We start from the raw sequence: 10,790 nt of genomic DNA, 5'->3' as shown, positions 1-10,790 counted from the left end.
TATATGTATATGTGTATATGTATATGTGTATATATATATATACGTATAACTACATATGTATGTATATATATATATATGTATATATATGTTATGTATATGTATATATGAATATATATATATGTATATGTATATATATATATATGTATATATTTATATATGTATATGTATGTATATGTGTATATGTATATATATGTATATGTATATATGTGTATATATGTATATATATATGTATATATGTATGTGTATATGTGTATATATATATATGTATATATGTGTATATATATATGTGTATATATATGTGTGTATATATATGTATATATATATGTATATGTATGTGTAATATATGTATATGTATGTATGTGTATATGTGTATATGTATATATATATATATGTATATGTGTATATATGTGTATATATATGTATATATGTATATGTGTATATATGTATATATATGTATATATATGTATATATATGTATGTATTTATATGTATATACATATATGTATATGTATATGTATGTATATGTATATGTATGTATATATATGTATATGTATATGTATATATATATATATGTATATGTATATATATGTATATTATATATATGTATATGTATATGTATGTATATATGTATATATATATGTGTGTATATCTATATATTTGTGTGTATATAGATATATATATGTATATATATATTATATATGTATATATACATATGTGTGTATATGTGTATATATATGTATATATGTATATATATATGTATATATGTGTGTGTGTATATATATATGTGTGTGTATATATATATATATATATATATTAATGTATATATATACATATGTTCTTTTATATAATATAGTTATATATACAATATATATGTATATATATTATATATAATTTAAACGTAATATAAGAGGAAAATCTTATAATGAAAAAAGGAACCTTGCGTCCAACGGGTTTGTGTCCTGGTGGAGGCAAAGTTTCTTTACTTCATTCTGATCAGATTATCCTCCTCTGTTACGTTTACGTAATACATAAATTGTTTTACTCTTATTATTTACGCGATTTATGCGACATGTTGTTTCTGGGTTTTTCCTATTTGTCTATATTATTATATATATATATATATATAGTCAATTCGAACATCGCACAATATAATAAATATATATATATATAATAAAAATATAATAATAATATAATAATAATATATGTATATAATAATAATCATATATGTATAATTATTATTATAACTATAATAAAAACTATAAACTAATTATTATATGTTTATCGTTGCTATTTCCATGAACCGACAAATACGAAGATCGCGATTGAAAAATTATTACTTTTTGATGCCAATTTCTGACCTGAAAAATTCGTTGCAGGATTCATGTATTTATTATTTAAAACATATTAAATAAATTGTAGTTATAAGGTCACAATGTTTATATCAATATTTTAATTAATTAGTAATTAACTAATTTAAAATATTAATTAAGATTATATTAATTAAGATATTCGTTCTTGTGAAAGTTATTTACATAATTGCAGTTTATTTATACGACATTTCGACGGATATTCGTCAGTTCGTGTGAACCATCCCGAGCTCTGCTTACCAAAAATACGCGGTAATCGCGCGATAGTATTAGCATTTGCATACATGAAAACAATGCTTTTGTTTTTTGTTTTTGTTTTGTTTTACATTTACATCCAGCGTTAGGCCCACTGAATTGTTTAAATGCTTAAATAATTGAAAACATAAATTATGTGGATTAAATTCTCATATAATTTACAATGAAACTTTATAATGTACGGTATTTTATAAGATTATTTTTTTAAACAGAATAAAATAGGTAACATTTTATTGAGAAAAAAAACAGATTTTCATCTATAGACGTAAGTTGATTTAATATGCTGAATCATTATTAATGGTATAGGCCTATACCTATTATATATTTCTATAAATTAATCAACAAATATCTCATTAATCACACTATCGCAAATAGGCCTATTTGAAGTATTATTGAAGTATTATTAATTCTTTATTAAAGCATTATTCGAGCACCTTCATTATTATTATTATTATTATTATTATTTTATGTATTATTTATCAACCATACTAACATTTAAAACATGAATTATGTGGATAAAATTTTCATAGAAAATAAACTTATAATTTATAAGATTATTTTTTAAAACAGCAGAATAATATAGATAACACCTTTATTTAAAAAAAAGCAGGTTTTGCATAGACGCAAGTTGATTTAATATATGCTGATTCATCTCATTAATTAAACAATTTTTATTCATTTCGAGCACTGTTATTATATTATTATTATTATTATTACTATTATTACTACTATTTTATTTTTAAATTTTTGTTGTTTTATTTTTTGTTTTATGTATGGGCCTAGATATAGGCTATGCATATATTTAATAATTAGAAATAATTATAATTTAATTATAAAACATATATAATATACCAATTATTGATACCATAATCTATAGATAAAAACATCCATTTGATAATTAAACAGAAAGCTTTTCAAATGGCAGTGCCGATAGAAAACTGCAGTGTTTTGGCACTGCGGCAGTGCCGAAGGAAAATCGGAGCTTTTTTCCGCACTGCGGCAATAATGCCGATAGAAAATAACAGCTTTTTTCGCACTGTGGCAGTGCCGATAGAAAACAGCAGCTTTTTTGGCACTGCGGCAGTGCCGATAGAAAACAGCAGCTTTTTGGCACTGCGGCAGTGCCGATAGAAAACAGCAGCTTTTTTTCGCACTGCGGCAGTGCCGATAGCCTCAGCCATTAAACATAATATCCTAGGCTACCTAGGTCAGATGTTTTACTTCACATCAAATAGGCCAATGCCTATTTTTGGCCCAGGATACCCTAGTAGGTTTATTTAAAAGCTGCAGCAAATCCAATATGCCTTTTCCCACGAGTCGGTAGACATCTTTAATTAAGTGATGACAAACATGTCTGTGGCAGAACTAGCTGGGGAACCAGTCAATTCGAGTGGATTCCACTTTGAGCGGATGCTAGTTTGAGCGGAAAAATATTCACTTGTGCGAACAACAGCCTGTGCGAGTTAAGTACGAATTACTTTAAAATTTCCTATTTTGAGCTAACAATTTGCATTCGGGCGAGGCTCAAGCTTTGCCTGGGAACCGGGAAGCGGGTGGTGGGAGGGGTGGGTGGAGAGACTCACATCCTAAAAATTACTTGTGCCCCCACATTCGCACCTCCCCAAAAAATCACTTGCAAGTAGTTAAAAATCACCTAAAATCACCTTATTTTGCGACTTTCACCCCGCAACTGATCATCAACCCCCCTACTTCACCTTTGTGCAACCAATCACCACCCCCATTTCAAGACTTCTAGATAAGCCACTAGAGCCAGGGGAAAAGATCTGGTGGGTTCTGTGGGAGAAGCCTAGCTTTATGGATAGAAAAAGTTGTATTTAATTGATTAATAAGGTTAACAATTTACAATATAAACATGCAGTACCTATGTTCATAAAAATAATGTTTATAGTATCCCAAAATTAACCCAAATTTGGGCCAATCTGCGAAAAAATTAGAAAGAAGCAGATTTCCACTGATTTGTGTAGAGATACATACCAGGATACACCAAAAAAAGTCATGTGGGCTAGGGGGTGGGGAAACATTTTTTTATGAGGGGTCAAAGGTCATTGACCCTGGTCTAAAATACTAAAAAATGTATCTCTGGAACACTTTATGGTATATGGTTAATCTTGGTGTCAAAATGCACAGAATTATACAAAAAATTAAAAAAATATAAAACAAGACCCTCAGAACCAATTCATGACCTTGGAAAATGAGGTCAAAGGTCAAAATGTTAAAATTGTATTTTTAGTCACTAAATTGGCATATTTCATTTTAAAATATTACAATGAATGTGATTTAAACTGACTTGTGTAGGAATACATACTAGGATAACACCAAAACAAAGTTACTGTAGGGGTATGGGAGAGTGGGGAAATTATGTTTTTGGGGTTTTGACCCAACCTAAAACACTAAAATATGTATCTTGGGAACACTCAATGATATATGGTTGATTTTGGTGTCAAGATGCACAGAATAATACAAAAACTAAGAAAATAATATAAAAAGACCCTCATAACCAATGCATCACCTCAAAAAATGAGGTCAAAGGTCAAAATATTAAGAATTGATATTACAAAAATGCCATTTAGTATATGATTTTTTTTAAACAGTTGAACATATATTGTGAATAGAAATAGAAATTACGGCTATAAACTTACTGTAACAATAGATAAAAGCAAATTATTAAAGATGTACAATCAGGCATTGATGACATCAATAACAAAGTTGTTAAATTTTCTATTTACCAGGTATCCTTTTTCTACTTTCACATATCTTCAACATATGCCTCACTTGCGGAGTGTTTCCGAACAGCATGAAAATTGCAAAAGTCACACCTATTGTTAAGAAAGGTGATTAATCTGATCCAAATAATTATAGCCCTATTTCAATTCTTTCTTTATTTTCTAAGATTCTTGAAAAAATTATTTATGATCGTACATATAATTTTACCACCAAACATAATATTCTTATAATTATTGCAAGCAATTTTGGTTGAGAAAAAAATATTTTACAGCTGAAATTGCTTTAATCGATCTTATTAATATAATCTCTGATTCAATTGTTCAACTATTTTCTGCTGGTATATTTATTGACCTATCAAAAGCGTTTTACACTATCAACCACAATATTCTCACCTCTAAACTTTACAATCATGATAAAGATTATTTAGCTAATCGTCTTCTTCAAATTTCAAATTTTTAACTTATGGTGTCCCCCAAGGTTCCCTTCTTGGTCCTCTTTGTTTCTTACATTAACGATTTACCCAACTCATCTAAATGTTAACTTTTTACCTTAATGCTGACGATACCACCATATTCTGTTCAGATTTTAACTTTTTTTTCTTTTCCACTCCATTAATCAACTAAAAAATGTCAATGAATACTTTAATGTTAATAAACTTTTGGTTAATGTTGAAAAATGCATCTTCATGCTGTTTGGAAGCCGCCACAAATCCAGATTTGACGAGATAGGTAGTATTTATATTGGAGACAACCCAATTCCACATGTTCAACACACAAAATTCTTTAGGTATTGACCTTGACCATGAACTTAATTTAAAAAAATCATAAATAAAAGAAGTTAAACTAAAAATAGCAAAAAATATTGGTATTATTTATCGTCTTTCTTTCTTTCTTCCTAGTGATTACTTCTCTCTATTTATTCATCCCTTGTTCTTCCTTTTATTAGTTACTGCAATATTATCTGGGCAAACAAATTTACAAATCCAATCTTGAACAAATTCACAAGCTCCAAAAAAAGCTGTCCGTATAATTTCAGATGCTCCATTCCTTGCCCACTCTCCTCCTTTTTTTTTGCTTTGAGTCAGTTGTCTGTTTTGGATATACATATTTTACAACAATGTATCTTTGTTTATGAAGTTTTAACTCCCTTCTCCCTGCCAACCTTTGCCCTTTCTTTAAAATCTCAGATTTACATCCTAATACAACACCAGAATTTGTGACAACCTTCACCTTCCTCTACCCAAACTTACTTTACTCCAACACAATATTCGATATAGTGGTTCCAAACTTTTTAATGAACTCCCCCTATAAATTATATCGGCCCCCTTGAAATTATATCGGCCCCTTTCAGAAAAATTTTCTTTCTTAAGGTCAAGGAATATCTCTTATCAAGTATGTTTAAATCAAATCAAGACATTCTGACACAGATTTGTATTTTCAAACACATGTACCACAAGGTGCTTTTGCCAATAAATTAAAAAAATACATTTTTTTCATAACAAATAGCTTCCTCTATACAGAATGATTTTTTTTGTTGAAAATCACTTTCTGTTATTAAAAAAATTATATTAATATGAGTGGTAACTAAATGACGTAAATCTGATATGGGTTTTATACCTATTGTACATTTAATTAAAAATCTGTGAATTTAGTGGCCTAATTTTATTTATACAGTATCAAGAGCATTCCTTAGGGTATAACAATGAATGTAATACCTTTTTTTTTTTAAAGAAATGAAAATTGATTTTTATATGCTAATATCTTCAGAAGTGCAACCCCCATAACCCAGAAAGTTTGTGTTGCAGGATCATGGTAGGACATACTTTCAATGTTGATTCCAAATCTACAATCAGAAAAGTTGTAGCATGTAATGATTAGAAATAGAAAATGTCTGAAAATTGGACGAAAAGTTGTCTGGACCATTGTTCAAGGGGCTATAACAGGAAGAGTTGAACCTTTTTAAATCTCCATATTTTGAGGAATCATAGCCCACCATTATTTCTCACCTCATACACAGGTTATAAACTTAACCAAACTTACAGTATTTGGCTAAAATACAACCATCCAAATGAGCCAGAAAGTATTTTTAACAGCCTGCTGCCTCTCTTTATCCCCCCACCTCCCAAAAAAAAAAAAAAAAAAAACCCCCCCCAAAAAAAAAAAAAAAAAAAAATTCTGATATCAGTAATATCGCAACAAAAATTCGTTGATATGTTGAAGAGGTATCCCTAATGAAATTTTAACAATTTTTAATGTCCTTTAAATAAATATTAGAAATTTATGTTTCTTGAAAACCTGTTTTAACCACTGTTTTAACACATCCTTAACATGCTCAACATAACGTATTCAACCATATTCGCATCGGATTAAATTTGACCAAGACTATACAGGGAAATTCAAAATCTTTGCAATGCGTGTGGTATTAGTATGTGCTCAGAGATGCCATACTAAGTCATACTATCCATACTGAATTTTCTAGATCGGTAAAAATCGTCTGGTCAGTCTTCATGCATCTGGGCACACTTCGTTCAGTAATAAAAGTAGCCGAGATACTGGTTAGCCAGTGCGAACAAGGCTAGACTTTTGGCAGGAAAGTATCCAATCACAAATGATCAGTGATTAAAATTTTGTCACAAAATTGCAATGTTATTTCAAATAACACCAAAACCAGACCTAAATAGTAACAGGCCCTTAGTCCGAGATTATGCCAAATAAGAAACTGATCATTTTCATAATAATTAAGCTATTCAGTGGAAATTGTAAAAATAGTTTATTGTATAATTAGACTCAAATAACATCCTTGTGAGTACATAAACTTGAAAATTCATTCAATAACATACTTTAAATTGCAAATAAACTGAACTGTTTCAATACAAATTTTGACTTGTCATTGTGCTACCGTCATTTAGTTACGCTCGGTAACTAAGTGACATATTTAATATGCTAATAACTTATTAACAAAAATGAATTAGGAAATAAAATTAATGCCACTAGATAGCCCTAGCTTTGTATATAAAGTTGTATTGTATCATTTATATTTTTTGTAAAAAGTTAACTTTATGTTGTTTTCCGGTAACTAAATGACATATTTATTGGGTTTAATATTTACGCATTTTGATTACTAAAACATAGGCAAAAGTAAAACTGAATGAAAATATGTGTTCTTAGTAAGCCATTTGACCATATTAAACTAGATTTTAATATAATTTAAAGTTTCATCCTAGTCTATTTTGGTAAGTTTGTATGTGAAAGTTTATCAAAATAAAAAAATTATTTATTGACATTTAAATTAATATTTAACAATACTTCTGATTTGAAATTTTAAAATCTGAGTTTACATCTTGAAAGTATATGTTTCAAGCTTTAATTAGTCACCAAAACTGTAAATATAGAATGAATATGAAAATTTAGGTGCTTTGTCCGTTTTGCATGGAATTGCCCTTTTTATAATACCCTTTAATTCTAATATTGACAAAGTTTTGCCTAATCATTTCTCCACTTCCCCCATCTGCTCCGTGTTGTATCCGTGTTTTGTACTTGTTTCGTTTATGAATTTATTTCAATGACATAATTATGCTTTCGTAATTATGTAGTCGCTCGCTACAAGTGCCACTTGATAAATGGTTTTTCTTTTGTCATTTGGCGTATACTTTTGAGCAATGCCCTTTTCACACAATTCTTCTTTTTTTTTAATGAAATCCGGTTGTTTAATGTTTATCATTTGTTATGTTGTGTGAGGAAATAATTGTTTATTTGAATTCGAATTTGAGTCATGAAAAACGAAAATTCTAATTTCACATTTGAATTTGTATATTAAGGCAATTTTATTAACTTCAAATAAAAAATTTGAATAAGAAAAAAAAAATCCCCTCAATTTTCGGACAGTTTATGTATTCATTTGCATATTATATCAATAGGCCTATCCTTAAATTGGCTTGTAATCAATTTAAGGATTTTTTTTTAGATGTCGGTAAATCAGTAAAAACTACTTTTTTTCTATCTGTTTTTCGTTGGAAGCTAATATTTTTGTTTGATCATTTTAAATAAACTACTTATAATTTTATGTAAATTATTTTGAGGTGTTTCCTGTCTTTTTGACTGATAACCTGAAGTTTCAGAAGCAAGCAGCTAGTGGCAAAATTGATCCAGATCGATTACCACCAACAGAAAATGCAACAGCACAGCATTCCCTTCGTGTGCATCATCAATAGTTTGGAAACATCTACTGTAAACACCTCCATTCTTAAACATATTGGAAGGGATGGGAGCTTGATTCCAATAGGAAACTTAAACCAAAGATGCTTACCTGTGGTGTTGCTCCTGACATACTTCTAAAAGGAATTTGCTACAATTGCCAGGAAGGGGAGAGGCAATGCCAAACCATGAGGTGTAGTTGCATTAAAAATGGGATATCATTCTGCTTGTGGGGTTTGCTGTTGACATTTTTCAAATTCCTTTTGTAAAGATATACTGTCATCAGTCAAAAAGACAGGAAATACCTCAAAATAATTTACATAAAATTATAAATAGTTTATTTAAAATGATCAAACAAGAATATTAGCTTCAAACGAAAAAGTAGTTTTTACTGATTTACAGACATTTAAAAAAAATCCTTAAATTGATTACAAGCCAATTTAAGGATATAATATGCAAACGAATACAGAAACTGTCCGAAAATTGAGGGGGTTTTTTTTCTTATTCAAATTTTTAAATGAATTTGAAGTTAATAAATTGCCTATTATAAAATTCAAATGTGAAATTAGAATTTTCGTTTTCATGACTGATTGTACATCTTTAACACAGTAGAAACCCTCAATTACAAGCTCCGATTTAACAAATTCCCGATTTTACGAATGTAAAATCAAGTTGATGACATCATAAAAGTGAAGTGAAAAATAATAATAAAAAAAAAATCCGCTCGATTTTTAACTGTTATTAGCATGCATACAACACAACACACCATACTATACAGTACTATGTAATTCTCAAGTGAAGGAGGACCTCTAACGGGCCTCCTTCAGTGTTTTTTATGGCTTCACACATGTGCATGCGACAAAAATTTAACTTCTCTTTCAGACATCGTTTTCAGCATAGTGCTTGATTGTTTATTGAATGATCAATATATATAATAAACAAGTATCTATGGAAGTTGTGTTTTAGAGTAAAATCCACAATCTATGTATTTAAGAAGGTAAAAAAGGCGGATAAAAACAAATTTGTGTAGGGCCTAGAGTGGGATCAGAATGTTTAGAAGCTGCCTACTATAGGCTTAGGCCCCCTCTGTGGGCCTAGCCTAGGCCTAGTTTATGCCAATGTAAGTAGTACCAGGGTATATATAGAAGTTTGGGTCAACCCCGAATACCCGCATTTTGACACCAAAATCAATTTTAGGTTGGGTCAATGACCTTTAACCCCAAAAACGTAATTTCCCCACTCTCCTATATCCCTAATTTTGTTTTGGTGTTATCCTAGTATGTATTCATACACAAGTCAGTTGAAATCACATTCATTGTAATATTTTAAAATGATATGCCAATTTATTTACTAAAAATACGATTTTTGACATTTGACCTCATTTTCCAAAGTCATGAATTGGTTCTGAGGGTCCTGTTATATATTTTTTTATTTGTTGTATAATTCTGTGCATTTTGACACCAAGATCAACCATATACCATAGAGTGTTCTAGAGATACATTTTTTAGTATTTAAGACCAGGTTCAATGACCTTTAACCCCTCAAAAAATTTTCCCCACCCCCTAGCCCACCTAACATTTTTTTGGTGTATCCTGGCCCGGGATTTATCAATCTTAGCTTAGCAAATGTCTTAAGTTAAAAAAGTTAAGAAGTAGCTAAGCAAAAATCTTAAGCTGATTTATCAAACCATCTTAGCAAAATCTTAGCAAAAATATCATCTTAGATGGCGCATGCATACAATCGACTTCTTGTAGCTTATAGAGGGCAGCAAATTTTGTCTTAAGTCGAAAAATATTTGCTTACGCATGCGTAAAAACCATTTTTGTGATTTCAACCGGAAGTGAACTGTCAAAGGTTAAGAGAGATACAGTAAACAAACCATGTGAGAAACTTATGTGCTCGCCATGCTGGATGTTCGTTAGTGAAGATTTTATCGTTATTCTTTCTTATCTTACTGTTTTATATGGACATGGATGGTAAGACGTCTACCATCACTGTCAGTTTAATTTGGATGAACTACATACAGCTGTGAAAAGTTTGTGGCATTAAAGGAATTTTACGATTGAGAGGGCTGGCAGAGAGAAGAGGCAGCCAACAACGAGCAAGGCTAGAGAAAGGCCTGGCCTAGTCTAGTAGAGTGGTCTAGCTAGGCTAGAGCCTTAGCGAGAAAGCTTAGTTTGGCCTACTAGCTAGGCTAGGGGGCCTAGGCTACACCGCTAATATAGACCATA

The sequence above is a fragment of the Anneissia japonica genome, unplaced genomic scaffold (genome assembly GCF_011630105.1).
Source record: "Anneissia japonica isolate Jap-2015-1 unplaced genomic scaffold, ASM1163010v1 scaffold287933_len91788_cov135, whole genome shotgun sequence".
Lineage (NCBI taxonomy): Eukaryota > Metazoa > Echinodermata > Crinoidea > Comatulida > Comatulidae > Anneissia > Anneissia japonica.
This window is presented reverse-complemented; position numbering follows the sequence as displayed.